Raw genomic sequence first — 10,761 nt, forward strand, 5'->3', positions numbered from 1 at the left:
TCTACTTTAATTATTTAGAGCGTCGGCTCTATGCAAACCGCACCCAATAGATCGATGCTTTACACTTTCTGAACCGTAAACATGTCAGTGCAGCCCGCTTTAAACAATTTATATATATATATATATATTCTTTCAAACAGACCAAATGAGCAGCTTGCTCTTGGAGGAGCATGGTATACGCACTTAAAACCTAAATGATGTACTTAATTGCTCACGATAGGCTTGTCAGCGACTAGGAAGGTCTCGGGCATTTCTTCACGAGCACAATCTCTTTTCCTCCTCCACTTCCTCTCATTTTAACAGAAATAAGTGAAAATTTTTATGGTTATTATCTGTATTTCATGGGGAGAATTAGGGTTTAACATGGAGAGATTTAGGGATTGAGGCTCCAATAGAGGCTTCAATTGTAACATGTCAAGCCCTTGCTCTTGTATCGGCAAGCGGCCAGTGGTGTCAACTCAAGCTTCTCCTCTCTTGGGGTTTCCCGCACGCAAGCCACAGAGGAAAAGCAGAAGCTCTCTGCATTTCAATTGGAGCTCCATTGGTCTTGTTTCTCTCTCAAATCCTTGGAACCAGGTAAAACATGGCTTCAATTTCTGTCAATTTATTTGAAGCGCAATTTTGTCTGAGAATATCAAATAGTCTTAGCAATTCTAATCTCCTTTCACTTGAAAATTTGATTTTTTTAAAGGAATTTGTGGGGTTGAATGTGTTTTGTAAGGAGTAGAGTAATTGGTATTCGTATTTCTCTCTTGTAAGTGGATTTATTATTGTTTTCTATTCCTTTTTCGACAAAAGATGCCCAAGCTATGTACGGATTGGGCTCTAGGTATGCATAGTTACGAGTATTTCATTTTTCAAGGATTTGCCATGAGTTTGATAAAATAAGCAATCCCTATACTTCCATTGTTGCTTATGTTTTTCTAATATCATGCAGAAAATCGACTCGGCCAAGGTAAGGGCAAAGCCGAGTAACTTGGCTGAGTCCTCATGACTCAGCTCAGTTCCGCACAAGGGATTTTGGCCCAAATAAATTTAAAAGAAAGAAAAAATATTGAAAAAGTAATAAACATGTAGTAAAAGTAAACCAAATACTAAAACAACTCAAAAAAGTTCAAACAAGCTTATAAAATGTTGAAAAAATGGATTTAAAACGGGGTCGTAAATTGTGTTTGGTACCCAGAGGGGCAGTGTAGAGTGCCTTGAAGAAGCCGAGGATGGTCGACTCGATTTTCTTCCGGCTGAACGAGATATCGATTATTCACCTTGATAGTGGAATTCGCATTGTCTCTTCTGCGGATGGTAGCTATCCGGTGGAAGAACCCCGTATTTTGGTCCCCTGCTTTTAACCAATTGACTCTAGACCTCTGAAACCAATACAATTCTTTTTTTAAGATTGAGAAGTATTCTAGCTTGGTTTGGATTCTAAGGATTGTTTCAGTGGCTGTCAGAGGTCTGGACTCCTCTGTTCGATCAGGGTCTTGGATGGAATTCAGCAAAGAGGACTAGGTTTCGGAGTAATTCTTGGGGATGGACTTACTCCAAGTTTTGAGAGAGGCTTTGAGAAGTTGGATTTTAATTTGTAACCTATAGCCTACTCTACTCGAGACGTAGGTGGAAAGGAGTTCCACCAAGTTGGAATCAGGTTGGAGAGTGAGTCCTCTTCAAGCCAAGCTAATTCAAATCTAAAAGGCTTCGGTCCTCTCCTGATAGCTAAAGTGTCCAGGAGAATATTACAGTGGTTAGAGGTGGGTTTCGGCAAAGCTAGAGCTTGAGAGCCTTGAAATTGTTCCTCCCAATTCAAGGAAAGGAGGAATCGATCTAATTTAGAGAGAGGGTTGAGAGGAGTGATTTGACCAAGTGAAACGGTTTCCTTAAAGGGGTATATCTAGTAGTTCATGACAAAAAATGAAGTCCGAGAAATCCATCATTCCCTGAGAGATGGTGGGATTAGAATTTCTCTCATGGGATCATCTGGTGATGTTAAAATTACCACCCCCCCCCCCCCCCTAGACACCAAACAGAAACAGAATGAGTTAGGGAAGCAACATGGTCCAATTCAGCCCAAAAAAATGGATTTCAAGTTTTGGAACTATTGCATCTTGTAACGCATTTTTGGACCATCAACTTTCAAGATTTTCATAGATCTGCTTGATCTACACTATTTTTGAGACTTTAAATTTTATAATTAGAGATGAAAATATATTTTAAGGCTATCACAAAAATTTTCGAAACCACATTTCTGGACACTATTTAGGCTCTACTTTGATTGTTTAGAGCCTCATCTCTTTGCAAACCTCCCCCAATTGATGGAAGTTTTACACTTTCTTGACCGTAGAAATGTCGGTGCAGCCCGCATCAAACAATTTATATATATATGAGCAGACGGAGCAAATGAGCAGCTTGCTCCCGGAGGATGGTATCGCACTCAAAACCCAAACGACGTATTTAATGGCTCACGATAGGCTTGTTAGAGACGAGGTAGGTCTCGACATTTCTTCATGAGTACAATCTCTATTTCTCCTCCATTTCTTCTTATTTTAACATAAATAAGTGAACAATTTTTATGGTTATTATCTTTCTTTCATAGGGAGAATTAGGGTTTAACGCGGAGAGATTTGGGGCTTGAGGCTCCAGTATAGGCTTCAATAGTAACATGTCATGGAGAGATTTGGGGTTTGAGGCTCCAATACAGGCTTCAATAGTAACATGTCAAGCCCTTGCTTTTGTATTGGCAAGTGGCCAGTGGTGTCAACTCAAGCTTCTCCTCTCTTGGGGTTTCTTGCATGCAGGCCACAGAGGAAAAGCAGAAGCTCTCTGCATTTCAATCGGAGCTACAATGTTCTTGTTTCTCTCTCAAATCCTTAGAACCAGGTAAAGCACAGCTTCAATTTCTGTCAATTTATTTGAAATGCGATTTTGTCTGAGAATATCAAATAGTCTTAGCAATTCTAATCTCCTCACTTGAAAATTTTGATTTTTTTAAAGGAATTTGTGGGGTTGAATGTGTTTTATAGGGAGTAGGGTAATTGGTATTCATATTGCTCTCTTGTAAGTGGATTTGTAATTGTTTTCTATTTTGATTTCCTTCCTTTTTTGACAAAAGATGTCCAAGCTATGTACGGATTGGGCTCTAGGTATGGATAGTTTACGAGTATTTCATTTTTCAAGGATTTGCCATGAGTTTGATAAAATAAGCAGTCCCTTTGTTTCCATTGTTGCTTATACTTTTCTAATAGCATGCAGAAAATCAACTCGGCCAAGGTAAGGGTGGAGCCGAGTAACTTGGCTGAGTCGTCAAGACTCGGCCTAGTCCAGCACAGGGCATTTTGTCCCAAATAAATTTAAAAGAAAGAAAAAATATTGCAAAATAATAAAATTGTGGTAAAAGTAAACCAAAATACTAAAGCTACTCAAAAAAGTTAAAACAAGCTCAAAAAATGTAGAAAAAAATTAAAAAAATTGATTAAAAAAAAAAGAAAAACGATTTACAGACTAGGGTAGTTAAAAAAAAATTATGAGGAAAAAATATAAATAGCAGTTATGGAGAAAAAACAATCACCTTGACCAAATACATCCAAATCATATACAAAAGATTATAACGACTTTTTTTTTTAAAATTTTTTTAGAAACTTTTTGAATTTTGTTTTCCCCATTATGTGCACCCAACTCAGGGGAAATATGGGCATGCCCCAAGTTACTCGCCCAAGTTGGAGTGGACTGGGGCGAGTCCCGGTACACTGATCGGAGCAAACGCTATGTCCATTATTATTGCTATTATCCATTTCTAATATCATCTATCAATATGACATGAGAAATTCAACCTATATTAGCACTTGTAATGCCAATTTACTTACCTTTCTTCTGTTTCTTTATTTTATTGATTTATTTTTATTTTATTTTATTTGCAGAGATGGAGATGAAATTGTTCTAACCACCCGGAGTTGTATGATTTGAACAATGACAAGTCTGTTGAAGACATCAAAGTTGAATCAAATATTCATGGTTTGGATGACTAAAAACAGGAGAAAAACCAGTGGCTCCGGAGACTCAGAAAGGTCAGTAGTCTCTATTTTGTTTTTAGAACGATAACTGTTCATGATCTGGTTGATTGCATTTGTTGGACCCATGGTGTTTTATGCTGGTCTCAGTCCTTACAAAGTGAAACTCAGATGATTCCAGTCTTATGCAACCCAAATATCCCCAATTGCTGCTCTTGACATCGGATAGAACAGAATGTCAGCATCAGATACCAAATAAAGTCCATAAACCTTTATGGCTATTTGTAAAATTCATTTAAGACCCAATGTGAGGGCCGGCTGCCCAAGTCTCTTGATCTATCACCTTAGACTTGTGGGTCTAGAAAAACTATGCTGCAACTTCATTATTGGAAATTTTCATTGGAGTGTTGAAGCTATGCTGTGGTGTGTTTTAGTGATCAAGGATTTCACGTGGATCTTAGGAATGCAGTTTGACTTTAGAATGTGTGTCTAGTATAGTCGTTATTGAACTAATTCAACGCTTTTGAAGAGATACCGTGGTCTTCCTTATCATTTACTTATTGCTTGTGTGTGTTTCCAGATCTCAAGGCACCATGGGAATACTTGACCAGACAGTCTTTTCCTCAGAACCTGCTTTTGTAGAAAACAAGTAGAACCTAGATGTTGCATTGGCAGCTCAGGAGTGCATTCATTCAAAGCACCCTGATAAGCTACTGAAGATTATTTTTGAAAAAGCTTTGAGAAGCTACTTAAGATTATTTTTGAAAAAGCCTTGAGAAGCTACTGAAGATTATATTTGAAAAAGCATATTACTATATAGAATGCTCCTTCCTGGATGAAATAATGATCCTTATAGAGTTTGAATGAAGAGCGGTCTGGATCAAATGCTATTTAATTCTATCAATTCTAGTAAATGGCTTCCCAAAAGGCTATATTCCAAGCTTTAGAGGTTTAAGAAAGGGGGATTCTTTATCTCCATTCGCTTTTGCACCAGTGCGTGAAGCCTTTAGTTGCATGGCAATGGGGATTTATGAGGCAGTACTGTTGTACGGAACAATCGCCCATCTGGAATATGTAGATGGCACTCTACTGTTTTGGAAATCAAGCTCCTTCCGAATGACCGACCTATGGCTGTCTGTATGGTGCTTTTATTTCTCTTGTGAGGATCAATATGGAAAGACAAATGGGGTCCCGATTGAATTATTTTTAACCAGCTATAGTGATCCTCAAAATCAATATGCCGATGTAATTTCCTTTGGGGTATATCCTTGGACTAAAGAAAGTTCAATTTGCTGCAAATTGGAAGAGTGCGCCCGCCAAAGAGGTGAAGTGGGCTCATGTATTTGAAGAATTAAGGAAATGAACCGAGCCCTCTTGGGAAAATGGTCGTGGAAGTTCAGAGATAGCTTGAAACATTTGAGGAAGAAGTCGTATGAATGCTACAGAGTCGAGGAATTTGGGGGCGTGGAATGGGATTAATCAAACTCGATCTGTTTGCATGTGCAAGTTCATATTCAATGTCGGTATCGGTAACAAGGTACATTTATTGAAAGACTCGTGGTTAGGTCCCAGTCCACTGAAATTAAAATTTCTTGGTTTTCATGCTTTGGCTAGGAACCAGCAAATCCCTGCACAGGAGGAGGCAGAGCACAAGAAGCCAGATGTTGTTCTGGACCCCTGATCTTAGGTGCGATTTCAAGGATAAAGTCGAATGGTCGTCTGACTGGCTATCAGAGTAATATGCCTTGTTTCTATATAACAAGGGAAGATATATTGATCTGGGGTCCTAGCAGTAGAGGGATCTTCTCGGTTGAGTCTTTCTACCAATTCTCTGACATGGACTTTGCTAGAGAAATTGATCTCGAGGATGGTATAGGGTATACTAGGACCACGCAAAGTGCTTAATAGGTGGGGAGGTGCTACTATTCTTAACTTTTGGATAAGAGGAGAACCAATGGCCATCATATTACAAATGGGAGATTGTAACCCCTGAGCTAAGAAGGTCGGATTCACACACACACATATATATATATATATATATAAATTTGTATAATTATTTTGTTTAACCAAATGAGGTAACAATTCTATTTTAAGATAATATTCTCCAGGAAGTGTTTTATATGGAGTAGCTAGAGTTTCTAATTCTTATTTTTTATCTATTATTTTTATACTTTTTTCGGGAGGATGAATGCTACGCATATGTTTTTGTTGACTTGTAATATAAGTATCATATTGATTGTCTAAAGTATGAAGTAAATCAAGATATAGTACAATCCGAAAGTGATGCAGTGAATACACTAATATACACAATTACACTCCATTTTCTTGGAAGTACGGCTTTACTCGAAGCCCGATCTGAAGATTTGCTCAATAATCTTCGATGTCGAACTCTTTCCCATTATAAATGGTATAAAGATGTTTTCTTTTCTCGACTCCTCATACGTGAAGATAGTAGTGTCGATCATTGGAAAGAAAAATTCATCTCTGGCCTTCCCTATTTGTTTGCTGAAAAAGTCCGCAATCGTCTCAAAACCAAACATGGGGGGGTTATTCCTTATCCTCTCTTTACCTTAGGCGAATTATCAGCCGAAATGTGTAGAAGGGTTATCTCTCTGCACCGACCTAAAATTGAAACAACAACTTGAAAAACAAAAAAAGACTGGCAAAAAGGAATTAGGCGACTTTTACGAACAATTCGGATATAGTTTAGATCTTTTCCAAAATAAACCTCATAAACATCGAAAGATAAAAAAAAAAAAATTATATAAAAAACTATATCATAAAAGGAAACCTAAATATAATGACGAAAAATACGAGAAGAAACCCAAAGACGGAAAAAGATATAAAAGAAGAATACCCCGGTGTTATAAATGTGGAAAATTAGGACATTATAAAAATAGCTGTAATGTTAAGAAAAAGAATCCTTAATATTAGATGAAAATATAAGAAATCAGTTATATGAAATCCTTCAGCTTTATGATAAAGATAATGATATCAATACAACTTCTTCCTCATCCTCAGAAAGTCTTGATGACGAATCAGACATAGGAATAATAAAAGGTGAAGATTTATTAAATGAAACATCCTCTTTATCTGACCAAGATAATAAATGTTCTTGTCATACCCTTACCAAAGAAGACAATTTAATTCTAGAAATTATAGACAAAATACCTAATACTGAAGATAAAAGAACCATAATCAGTCAATATATTCAAATAGCAAAAGCTAGGAATAACCCAACTCCATTAATTAAACCACCAGAAGAATATAGTTTCTCAGAAATTCTGAAACGAATTGGTCAAAAGAATAACAGTCAAAAGGAACCTACTATTGCTGAGCTAAAACACGAAATTAATGAAGTAAAATCTGAACTGATTAAGTTAAAAAACAAAATTAAATTATTGGAATTAACCGAATTAACAGATAATAATTCTGAAGATGAAGAAGACATAGAATTTGCAAATTTATTACATAACATGGAAGATAAACCTGAATTCTCTAATCTTAACCAAAAACTTCAATTAAATTTAGTCAACAAAATTCTAAACCAAAATGGAACACATTAATTAAAATTATAGTCCAGAACGAATTTACCTTCCAAACATTAGCCTTAATAGACTCAGGCGCTGATTTAAATTGTATAAACGAAGGATTAGTTCCCACAAAATACTTTCAAAAAGCAACACAAGTATTAAATACAGCCAATGGAAGTAAATTAAAAATCAATTATAAATTATCGAATACTGCTATCTGTAATAATGGAATTTGCTTAGAACTACCATTTATTATGGTAAGAGGACTAAATCAAGCTGTGATTTTAGGAACTCCATTTATCAGTATGCTATATCCTATTAATATAGATCATACTAGAATAGAATCAACGATAGAAGGAATAAAAGTCAAATTTGAATTTATTGATAAACCAAAAATAAAAGAAATAAATAATATAAAACAAAACATACAAAACAAAGAAACATTTTTATATCAATTACAAGCCGAAATAAAATATAAAACAATTGAAGAACAACTATTACTACCTGAAATTCAAAAAACAATAAGTCAAATTAAAAGGCAAATAGAAATAGAAATTTGTAGCGAAATACCTACTGCTTTTTGGAATCGATATAAACATATAGTATCACTACCTTATGAAGAGAACTTTTCTAAATCTAAAATACGACCAATTCAAATGAATACAAAAAAGGTAGAAATATGTAAAAACGAAATAGATTCTCTCCTAGCTAAAGGATTAATACGGCCTAGCTCATCACCATGAAGCTATGCTGCCTTCTACGTAGAAAATAATGCAGAAAGGGAAAGAGGCGTTCCTAGACTAGTTATCAACTATAAACCCCTAAACAAAGTTTTAAAATGGATAAGATATCCAATTCAAAATAAAAAGGATTTATTAGATAGACTACTAAATGTCTGCATTTTTTCGAAATTTGATTTAAAATCAGGTTATTGGCAAATACAGATTGATGAACAAGATCGATATAAAACGGCATTTAATGTTCCTTTTGGACAATATGAATGGAACGTTATGCCATTTGGATTAAAAAATGCCCCATATGAATTCCAAAAAATTATGAATGATGTATTTAATCCCTATTTAAAATTTATGATAGTCTACATCGATGATGTTCTTATTTTTTGAACTGATATACATCAACATTTTAAACATTTAAATATATTTCTTAATACAGTAAAAACTGCGGGACTCGTCGTCTCTGCCAAAAATTAGCTCTTTGTCAAACAAAAGTTCGATTCTTAGGACAATATCTTTCAAGACACAATCATTCCTATTGATAGAGCTATTGAATTTTGTAGTAAATTTCCTGATATAATCTTAACGAAAGTAGAATTACAACGCTTTTTAGGATGCTTAAATTATATAGCAGATTTTATTCAAGACTTTGCTACTATTGCCAAACCCTTATTTGATCGATTAAAAAAGAATCCGCCTAAGTGGACGGATCAACATACTAATGCTATTCGACTTCTGAAAACCAAATCAAAAGAACTCCCCTGTTTAGTTTTATCTGATCCTACGGCATTTAAAATTATTGAATGTGATGCTTCAGAAATAGGATTAGGTGGAATTCTTAAACAGCAAAGTAATAACAATAAAGAACAATTAGTTAGATATACATCTAAAGCTTGGAACTCTGCACAGCAAAATTATTCAACTATTAAAAAGGAAATTTTGGCTATAGTTCATTGTGTAAATAAGTTTCAAAGTGATATTCTCAATACTTCTTTTCTTATTCGAACAGACTGTAAATCTGCTAAAGATATTCTGCAAAAGATGTTCAAAATCTTGTGTCTAAACAAATTTTTACTTGTTGGCAAGCTATTTTATCGGCTTTTGATATTACCATTGAACATCTTCACGGCTCTGCTAACTCTCTTCCTGATTTCCTCAACCGTGAAAATTTGCAGGGGGGGTCCCTATCTACCACTACCATCATAGTTTGAGCTTGAAGACACCCCATTAGCAATACAGCTCTTTAATATGAATATTAATACTCCTAATCAACGACCAGGCAAGAATTTACAGACTCTAACGGACCTTGTCCCTATAGTAAATCCCTGCTCACCTATATCTATGCATCCACCATTATCACCAGCCAGATCTTTGAATTACCATGAACAACCTACCCAGATTCCAAGTCCTACATTTACTCCAATATCTAACCAAAATAAAGCAACCAGCTCTACCTCACACAAGGCCATATTAGAAGAAACAACCTTTTTAATAGATATTACTATTGACGATAAACATATCCATATAGACCCAAATAAGTTGGCTCCTCTATATCTCCAAACTCATCTTAATCCTTCCAATGGAAACAAAACCTGAGAATGGTATGAGACCGTTCTCATGGAAACAGGTTCTATATCCCTTGTACATTTCTTTAATCCTACTACTAAAGTTATATCTTACTCTAAGATACAGATAAAGAAAATATTGTCATATGATGATTGGGGATTACCCCAACGCAAGGAAAAAAGATGCAAGCACAAGAATATCAATACAAATCTTATAGATATACAAAATATATGGATGCTTGGCACAAAATATTTGCTTATCAAAATATGAATAATTCTCATATATGGTATATTCAATTTAAGATGCCTATTCTGGAAAGATTCCCGAGTTGGTTCAGATATTGGTTCGTAATATGGGGATCAGGAACCCAAATATTACCTGATGCATTCCAAATTGCTCAGGCTAAATTTGCTGAATATAATACTATAGATACTGATATCGATTATCATTTATACTTTATGGCAATACATCAAATACCGTGGATCCTTAAATGGGAATATGGAATATCAGAAAATACCAGTAATAATTATGAATATATCCCTCGATTGGGAAAACGAATATTTGTTAAATGGTGGGATGTATTCAGCATGGACCCGAATTCAATTAGACTGAAACGAATCCCTCCTTCTCCTACCAAATATCAGATTGATAATACTCCTGAATTTGACCTAAATAAATTCTCTGAAGATATCAGACAAATGAGAAAGCAAAACCCAAGAGCTACAAAAGAAGAACTTGAAACCCAATTATTAAGAATTATTGAAGAAGAAGCTTTAGATGCTACCTCTCAGCCTGAACGGATAGAAGAAGAATTCAGTCAAAGGCTCGAATAAAGGCCCGACTACATCCTGTACATAATCCTTGCTGTCACCAGTACATCCTGTACATAATCCCTGTTGCCACCTGTACATCCTATGCATAATCCCT

General features: G+C 35.4%; 1 non-coding gene across 1 annotated transcript in view; it reads left to right on the forward strand.

The window, feature by feature from the left end:
• LOC18448144 (uncharacterized) overlaps positions 1 to 10,761 on the forward strand; it is a 28,762-nt gene that overhangs the window by 11,495 nt on the left and 6,506 nt on the right. Inside the window, exons 2-4 of the transcript XR_016056713.1 lie at positions 2,339 to 2,481; positions 2,793 to 2,874; positions 3,912 to 4,058. This is a non-coding gene — a transcript (uncharacterized LOC18448144). The remainder of the gene's footprint in view (positions 1 to 2,338; positions 2,482 to 2,792; positions 2,875 to 3,911; positions 4,059 to 10,761) is intronic.

This window comes from Amborella trichopoda, chromosome 5, assembly GCF_054954075.1.
Source record: "Amborella trichopoda isolate Santa Cruz 75 chromosome 5, AtrichopodaSantaCruz75HAP2 v2.0, whole genome shotgun sequence".
Taxonomy (NCBI): Eukaryota; Viridiplantae; Streptophyta; class Magnoliopsida; order Amborellales; family Amborellaceae; genus Amborella; species Amborella trichopoda.